Source organism: Haliaeetus leucocephalus, unplaced genomic scaffold, assembly GCF_000737465.1.
Source record: "Haliaeetus leucocephalus isolate CR32 unplaced genomic scaffold, Haliaeetus_leucocephalus-4.0 Scaffold228, whole genome shotgun sequence".
In the NCBI taxonomy this organism is placed as follows: Eukaryota; Metazoa; Chordata; class Aves; order Accipitriformes; family Accipitridae; genus Haliaeetus; species Haliaeetus leucocephalus.
The window spans coordinates 21671052-21680458 of record NW_010972664.1 but is presented as its reverse complement, the minus strand read 5'-3'; the positions used below and the strand labels follow the sequence as shown (position 1 = coordinate 21680458).

The 9407-nt window shown below is 44.8% G+C and overlaps 1 protein-coding gene across 1 annotated transcript in view; it reads right to left on the bottom strand.

Annotated features, from left to right (window-relative positions):
• Nucleotides 1-201: 201 nt before the first annotated feature.
• GTF2E1 (general transcription factor IIE, polypeptide 1, alpha 56kDa) overlaps nt 202-9407 on the bottom strand; it is a 76822-nt gene continuing 67616 nt past the window's right edge. Inside the window, exons 13-15 of the mRNA XM_010567471.1 lie at nt 3327-3447; nt 1600-2533; nt 202-564 (exon numbers count right to left, since the gene is read on the bottom strand). The gene's annotated coding sequence lies outside the window, so the exon portion shown is untranslated. The remainder of the gene's footprint in view (nt 565-1599; nt 2534-3326; nt 3448-9407) is intronic.

The window sequence follows — 9407 nt, the reverse complement described above, 5'->3', positions numbered from 1 at the left end:
ATTTTTATAAGAGGTTTCATTGATTGCTTTTAAGAAAATAGGTTTCGGCATTGGCTGGCATTGACTGTGCTACCATTCATTAATGCTTTATTTGCCTCCTATATCTGCTTAGCCATAATTTTCCCTGCGACTAGCGTCAGACTAATTGGCCTTGGGAAATCCAGGTCATCTCAATACCATTTTTAAGTATGGATTCACAGTTTGAAGAGGCTGGCATGCTGCTGGCTAGCTTGTGATCAGCATGGCACCAGACATGCTGTACCAGCTGCATTGGTGCTCCGTCTATCTGTGGGAGAGACCAGACAGACATACAACCAAATCTTCTGTACATGCAGAGAAGCGGTGCCCATCATGATTTCTGAGGACAACTCTGGTTCATGCTGTTTAATCAACAGCGTAACTTCAGCACTTTTCTGGTCCTCCCTTGTCTTTCAAGATTTTTTACAAATCATTGTCAGTGATTCAGGAAGCTCCTCAGACACTTCTTTCAGTATTCTTGGTTGCAAATATTCTGTACTGCTACTGTATCTTGATATAATGGTTGCTATTTGACATCCTCCGTTGCTACCAATGAGAGACAAAGTATTCCTTCTTTCCTGTGAAGTAAGCACATCCCATTTCTTTCCAAATACAGAATATAAATATTCAACGAATATTTCTTCTTTTTGTGTATCACAGTTGGCAACTCTGCCTTCTTTAACACTGGACCTACAGGGGCTAACAAAGGGAAGAGACATTACTGAACTTGCTGACTGATGTATTTGCCAGAGAAAATGGGTGTGAAATGCCAAAAAACAAATTTAAGTATGAAATCTCAAGGCGGTTATAACCAACCAAATCACCAGGTTCTAAAGTGGTTTCTACACTCCCCTCCACCCCTTGGGATCTGGGGACAAAAAGAACTACTTTAAAATTAATATCGCTATTTCCATGAAGAGGATTATTTGGTATGGCACTACAGATAGCAGGAGGATTTGATGATCCAAGAGGTCCCTTTGAATCCTATTCTCCTGTATGATAGCAAGGATTTCATTAGGTCTCAGTATACTTAAATAATGCCTTCTTGCCCTTAATCCTTAAACCCAGGATTTTTTCATTAATGTTTTATCTTCCTCTATCAGCTGTCGCTTTCCTAGCTGGTGACTTGTTTGCACAGCTATCAGACTTCCTGTTATTGACATTTGTTATATATAATAAGGCTTGTAATGATCATTATTGGTTGCCACTTTCACTTCTTGTCTTTACTAAGATGGATTTGCGACAAAAAAGCCTCTCAAGGAACGACAGGTTGTGGGTTTGGGGGAATCTAATTAGGTTTTTTTCCAAAACAATATTCTTCTACTTTTATGCTAACATTTTTCCTTGTAACAACTATTTGACTGTAGCTGACCTCTGGAAATTGTCTTTGGAAAGTACCAAATGGACTATTGCAGGCTTGGAAGTGGTCTGCCTGCACACAGTGGAGTTGGTCAGCATTTCCATGGAGGGAACCACCAGTTTCCAGCTCTCCAAGTGACTCGTTTTGACCCTTTCTAAAAGAAAAATCTATCTATCATCCCCAGCAAGTACAAGATTGTTTCACGAGCGCTGTCTCCAAACCTGTAGCATCCAGCTCCTCTTCTTGGGATGTTGTCGTCCACCCAAGCCCCAGCTGTAGGGGTGGGCTGCCAGGTCCAACAGCCCCCAGTAGCCTGGGACCCAACAGCCACCTCCCAGCCTGGAAGTGCCGGTGGAGGGCTGGGAGGTGCAGTGAGCTACACAGACGGGTCATTTCTCACCGGGGAACATCTCTCAGGGATCTCCTCAGCAGTTTTAGGTAGAGCAGCACGGGGCTTTTTGCTGTGCAGGGGGTTCAATACGTGGCTTGCGGGGCAAGGAAGCCTGGGCACCCCTGGTGAAGAATAGACAGGCTCTAATTGAATGCCTTTTGGTTTATAACCTGCTGGCAGCTTAGCTTCAGGAGTTTCAGAAAAATCCCCTGTGCGCTGAAGAAATACAACAGCTCTGGACAGGCAAAGGCATTTTTCATAGGTGACCTACAGTTAATCACTACTTTATGCTTGAACTTCAATTCTTCATTAGCAGCAGGGTCGTTGGCTATTCCTCCCTATGAAAACCACACAGGCAGCACTAGGCGCTTGAGTTAAACAAACAGGAGTAAGCACTTTTCAATTAGTGCCGAACTTTATGAAATGTGAGACTGCGACATCAGTGTGAAAGCTCCCGTGAAGCACAGGCCTGTGGCAAATACAGCCCGGTTCTGCCCGTGCTTGGCTGCAGCCCCCAAGGGCAGCGGCAGGCATGGGGTTACATGGGATGAGGCTCAGCATCTTCATTTGTTCGTCAAGCTTGCTGCTCATTTACAGTCATAAATGAAACATTCGGCTGCGGTGGCATAAATAACAGGTGACGTTTTAACAACGCTGGCAGCACGGTGCGGAAAGTCTTTTAACACGAATGAGTTATGTGAGGTCCATGTGAGTTTTGTGAGGTGTATTCATTCTCCTCTTCTGAGGCAATCGCCTATTTGCTTCTGAAAACAAAAGTTAAAGTAAAAAACACTCACACGCATTGCAAATAGCTTCTCAGGAGGATTTCTGATGTAGCAAAATGACAGAGCTATAACTCTGAGTGAGCGAATACTGGAGGACAAGAGATGTCTATGAAGAGAAGCATCCTACATACGTGTGTTGTGAGCAATGGGATGGGAATTGCTCCCAATAATTCAGCCTCCTGGACATGGGGACTTGGCTTTAACAACAGGCTTTCTTGTTAAAACACATTTTCTATGTTGGCATCTGCCTCTAGGTGACCTGGGCTTCTTACATGCCTGGAACAGTCCATTAGAATAAAACAGAATATGTGTATATACACACACACATATATATATACATATACATGCATAATATAGCAAAACCTTTTCTCACTGCCAACCCCTTGCTTTTTTCTAAATGGCACAATAATTAGGTTGAGTGATTTGTCACAGAAATACACGGGAAGTCTCAGCCTGATAACAGAGGGCAAAAAACCCATTGGTCGCAAATATAAATAGTAAAAGCAGTGAAGGTCTCTACTTCAATCCCAATCACCTAGAGAATTTTAAGCCATTTAACAATATTTAACAAGCTGTTCCAAGCCACATGAAGACATTACCCTGCTGCCTGCCAGTAGCAGCAGCACGGCAGCATGGCGGGTGGGAGGGAGGGCTCCACAGTCCCTCGCTTTTCCTTCGGCGCTGCTTTCTGCTTCCAAGCCGGCATGCTCAGCAGATGCTTCTTAAAACCGACCACGTTAGCTCTGTTACTCCCTCCCCGCCACCCACCCACCTGGCACCAGAGAAGGGATCTGCTGAACTTCCATAATCACCGATGAAATGATCAGCCCGGAGAAAAAACGGATCCCCTGCGGCTCCCTGGGTGCATCCATCCTCATGCCTTCCTCCTCCACCTGCAAGAGCCACAGAGCATCAAAGGTTGTGCACGTATACTCTTTAAGCTTTTATTTGACGTCATTGCTCCAGGTAGCTTTATCTCGACAACCCCCTCCTGCCTTGAGGGCTGTTGCAGAGCCCCGTACCCGCTTCTCCTCCCACCCCACGATCTGTTGCCACTGTGGACATCCCACAGAAAGGGAACGGGCTGTACTCCTACGCTGGCACAACTCCTTGTAACCAGGGCGCATCCGAACTTTGCACTCAACTGCTGCCTTTGCTATGGTGTGCGGAAACACTCGCATTTCAAAAGATATTCAGAGCGTGGACCTGTGGCAGTTTGGACTCATGGCTGATCTGATGCCTACACCTGATGCCTACACCTATTTTTATTTTTAATTATTTTTAATTTAATGCCCAAACTCTTTCTTTTCTTACAGGATTCCTGCGCAAAATCCCCAGTCTGGTTATGGACATGTGTTGCCAGCAAGGAAGATGGAAACTTCTTATCCTGAGACCGGGGGCCATGATGCTGACGCTAAATTTGGGGTTTCCAATTGCAGAATCAGTTTGTTTCACCCATCCTAACAATGCATTTTGGGGCTCCCCAGTAAAGAAAGATATTAACACAGTGTTCAGCGGCAGGTTGCCAAGATGGTTGGGGAATGGCAGCATATGACATACGGGGAGAGGCTGCAAGAACTGGGCTTGTTCAGCCTTAAGATGAGAAGCTATGGGGAGATCTGACTGCGGTCTGCAATGGGAAGGCACAGAGAAGATGGAACCAGACTTTTCTTGAAGATGCGCTGTAGCAGGGGAAGAGGCAACGGGCACAAGGTGGAATGTGAGAAATTCAGATGTGGAATGGGAAAAGCTTCTTTATCCTAAGGGTCATCAAAGACTGAAATGGTGCTCAGAGAAATTAGGAAAACTCCCTTCTTGGAGATATTCAGAACTCAGCTGGACAAAGCCATAAATAACCTGTTTTAATTGGGCCAGCTTTGAGCGGGGGTTTGGACTAGATGGCCAAACTAGCACCTTCCCGACTTCAATCAAGTTTGTGATTCTGTGAACTTCATTTGTTGAGCTATCCTTTTTCTTCCCCTGTGTGGCTTCTGGTAGCCAAGCCCAGCCCCATTTCTCTTCTCTGTGATTTGGGAAGATGTGGCTTTACCAGCACAGAGCAGGGGTTGGAAATTGTTTTCTTCCCATTGTAGTGAGCAGATCTGTGCATCTCACCAAGCCTTTGTTCTGGGATGGTATAGAGCATGGTATAGAGCATGCCTCTGCTGAATAGTCACACAATTAAACTTCATTTTCAGCTGGCTCGGAACAATCAGTTGTAAAAGAGATCCAGTGAGTCTTCCCAAAGCACTGAAGAACGAGAAGTTTTATCTCAGAATATCCTGAGCCTTGAAGCCTGGAGGTGACTGACAAAACATAACTGAAATACAGTGAGATTCTGCTTCTAATTATTTTTGATCAGGGAAAATACTCCCATTTTCTCAGTGTTCCCTCCAGGAGTCTTTGACACCTGGACAAGAATCTGGGATTAATCTCAGCAAATGCAACTCCCCAAAAACTCTTCCTAAACATCCAGGGAAATAAACATCTGTCCATTTCCAAAGGTTTGTTTTGCCCAGTAGTCATCCTTGCTGTTAATTATGGCTCGTGCAGAGCTTGACTTTTCTGTGACCGTGAACTCTCTCTAAAATGAACCCCCCCCCCCACTTTGATATGGAGATAATATACTTGTTATAAACCCTATCCTCTAGCATCTCTCAGAACTGGACAACTAAAGTACTAAATATATGCACTACCACTCAGAGCTGGTATTATATTGCCAGGCCTTCAGAGTTAATTATTTTTGCTTTCAAAGGAAGAAAAGTAATTTTAAAATTGGTTTAATATCAGTCTCACACCAAAGGTGTTTCTTACTGCATTTCTTCCATAAACCATCAGTAGCATTAATTAAAATGTCCCTTTTTTTCCAGCTCCTTCTTTCACTGTGAAGACTGGATCTTTAAGTGAAATGAGTAAATAGCTGTCATCTCAGTAGTGGGTCCTTCCAGAAGCAGGGTTGGAATTTGTAGGATGAGACCCACATCTTGGCTCTTGAGGAGAGGGTCATGGTGGTGTCAGAGTTACAAATGCTTAGTAACCGAGGAAAAATACTTCCCTTTACGCTGGGAAAAAACAGACCTTGTTTTAAGTCATGGTCCACAATCCCAGGAGCAGTCCAGCACTCAAAGCTACTTCACCAAGGATCTTACTAGCTCCCAAGATGACAAGACTGGAGAGGACAGAGCCTTGTATCTCCTCATTTTAAACTTAAAATATTAAACTTAAAAAATGAAAAAATATTGTGTGAGAGCGAGAGACCACTGGGACCAGCTGCTGGTCTAATCACTGGAAGAAGCTTAGGAGGGAGTGAAAATCCAGGGCCAGAGGGAAGGAGACATTCCTAAATAGCCAGTTGCTTTATCAGAAATTACATCTTGTCCAACACCAAACTTCATCTGCCAATTTTTTTCAAGTTTCTTTGAACACGTGTATGGTTTCTGCCCTCACAATATCCCATGGTGATAAGTTCCACAGCGCATGGGGTGTGTTGTGGAGAAAGCCCTTCCTGCTGGTCGCAGAGATGCTGCCCAATAACCCAAGAACTAGAGGCACCCAGTGAAATCACATAATCAAATGAATAATGCTTCCTCTGGGGTCTTTTAAATATTTTTTTTCTGGGCAACAGTCTTTTAATCTATTTAGTCTCTCCTCCTAGAGGGACCGTTCGCTATCTTCCCCCTGTCTAACTCTAGGACCTGGCAGCGCTGCTGATCTCCCAGGTCTGGGTCCTCCCAACTCCATCCCTGTTCCTCAGCAAGGAAGGAGGGTGACCGCAGCACACCACTCCCTTAAATGTCCTGGTTTTGGAGGCTGAAACACACTGGGCAGGTCCATGCATGAGAATCAGGGAAACAAGACACTGAAGTGACAGTAGTCTTGTGGGTTTTGTCACCCTATAGTGCTTATACATCCCTTCAAGGATGATATAACTTGGAGGATGGCAGCCTGTATTCCAAGATATGCGCATATCCAGCTATTACAGGGTCCTGCTCTACACCTTGCTCCTCTCCAGGTAATTGCCAGACTTCTGCCTCCCTTTATGATCACTTCTGGATTTTGTTCAGTCTTCCTGGGGCAGCACCAGGGTCAGCAGTGATTTTTCCAGAGCATCCTCTCTCCAGTGGGAGAGCTGAACTTCCCACCTTTGCTTCCCACCTCATCCTTTGTTCATTTGTGAGCATTTGGTGTAGGAGACGGTTGGATAAAGTGTGGGATATCACCAGGATTTCCCTTCTTTGCACACTTGGTGACTCTTTTAAGAGCACTTAGAGTGGGAAAGCACAGCTTCTGCCCAAGAACTTCTACTGACACTGTCTGCAATGATCCCAAGAGCTCATTAATTCTATTTATTCCAGTTTCCACTATCTGATGAGCATGGAAATCACATCCTATAAAGAAATTGGACACACTTGCCTCCTGCTGCTGCTCTAGTACTCAGGCTGTGAGTCTGTCCTACGTTGCCAAGAGCATGATCGCCGGCTCACTTCTGCTCCCCACCTCCACCTTCAGACTTTGCAGGCAGAGAGCTGCACCAAACAGAAGTGCTCTGACCACCTTCTGAGGTTACCTATTAATCAAGCAATGAGGACAAGAAATTAAAATGTGCGTATTTCAATGCAGAAGAGCTGAACCCCTTCCCCCAGCAAGTACTAGCAACACCATACATTTTAGTATCAAATCCCAGTAAAATTACTTAGACTCAAGTTGGCACATAGATTCCAGTGCTATCAAGTCACAGTTACAAAGCTGTAGTATTATGCCTGACAGCTTTGTACAAGATTTAAAATCAGGTAAGCCTTGAGTTAACTTAGCTGTACATTAATATGGGAGCCAAGACAACCTCACATAAGGGCACTGTATTCCACACCTCGCCTCTCGTGCAGAGGAGAACATCTTAGTGGCAAGCCATGCATTTCTTTCTGGTACAAGTAATTTAATAGTCTATATATATAAATGTGTGTACACACAAACACAGGCAGACATACTCACAGCCTCACCTTCAGCTTGAGAGTGTTTTTCCTGGGATTTGTCATTCACCCAGCACTAGAGAATAAAGAAAATGAGACATGGTATTTTCAATTTGATCTACTCAAAGATATCCTCTATGTGGAGGATATACAGAAAGAATTACTCCTTAAGCTTTCAAGGTTGTGGTGATTGCGGTCAATATCTAGCTTTTCCCAGCAGGGACTTCTGTGTGGCAAGTTCTCTACAAAGCTTACTTAGAAGAAAAACCCATCAGAAACAGTGACAGCCCAGGACATCCTGCAGGTCAGGTGGAGGCGAGGCAATCGGATTTAGTCTTATGTGCACCAGAAAACAGATCAGATTGCATTTTTTAGGTTGTCCGATAGTGGAGTTCCTTACGACATGGGAAGTGAAGGGACTGGGTTTGTCAGACCTGTGTCATCCTTTCTAAGCCATCCTTCAAGTGACTGGGCTCGGAGGCGTCTCACACATGTTTTTAGCTGCCGTTATTTCTTCTGCTTGTTTAGTTGCAAGACTACTTGTTCATCTTCAAATGATGTTTGACATCTCACTGTAAATAGTCTAGGTTATAAACATCTCAAGTGTCAAAGTCTGAGCGTATCTGCCTGCCATTCTGGTTTGCATCTCTTTCTTATTCTGCCTGTTCAGCAGCTGTGTCCTTGGTGACGACTGTGCTTGAACTTGGAGTCTGATTTAGACAAAGCTTGGGTATTAACCAATTAGTAGAGCTGGCTGAAAGATGAATATTCAGGAAAAGAAGGAGCAGGACACCTGGAGGCCACGAGCACATGGCTGCTGAGGAGACACAGGGCTGGGAACTGGGGCTCAGTCCCACAGCAGATGAGGTCACTTGACAAACCAGGTACATCCTTGCTCAGGATTTCAGAACAGCCACGTTCCTGCAAAGCATTTTCTACAACTTTTGATCAGAAGTACAGCTTAATCCAGGCAGGTGAGGGCCACTCTTCACGTGGGAGATCTTTACCTGTCATCTCAGTCTGATGTCGCAGAGCCAGGCAACCTGCAGCGGGCTGAACGCTGGCCAGCAGTATCTGATCCAGCAATAATTCAGGGACCAAAATTCTCAAAAGCACATCAATTTACATCACTATTTTATAGGATTTAAATGAAAACAGAAATATGTAAGGAAGTGACTCTCCATCCGATAGACATTCTTCCCATATTAAAAGAGACACAGAAGCAATTATCTTCACATGCCTTTTCCTGTGCAAGTGGATTAGCATCGTGCCTCTGTCTCAGAAGATACTCACATGTGACTAGGGATTAATTAAATCACAAGACACCTGGAGGGGAAGTCAGAAGCATGTACACTTTCTACTCCAGACATTTTAAAGTGAGGAAAGAGAAATATTTTACCAGCAAGACCTTCCAGTCTTGATGGGGAAGAAGAACTGAAGACCAGCTTGGGAATTTCAGGGCAGAGAGCACAGAACAACCTGAACCCTGAAAATGAACCTGCTTGTAATTATAGCTACCACCTCATGCAGCTAATGGGCTCTAGTGTCCAGCAGCAGTTGAAGAGCTAGTGAGAGGTTCCCACGGGTGCTGCCCGTTGTGCATATGACCATTTAAATTCAGGTTACCTATAAATCAACAGCAGAGCCCTTTTAGTGGCAAGTCTGGTGATGGCAGCAATTAGAGTGACCCTGCTTTCAGTTCCTTCCAATTCCTCACAAGTATCCAGGCTGCAGCTTTCCACCCCCTGCCACCACAGCAAGAGGTGAGGCATCGCTGGAGGGAGGAAGGCTGGGACTGAAAAAGCACAGGCACACTGGGCAAGATGATGGGATGAACTCAAGAAGACACAAGGACATAGATGCTGGGCAACCAGCAAGAGGGGAAT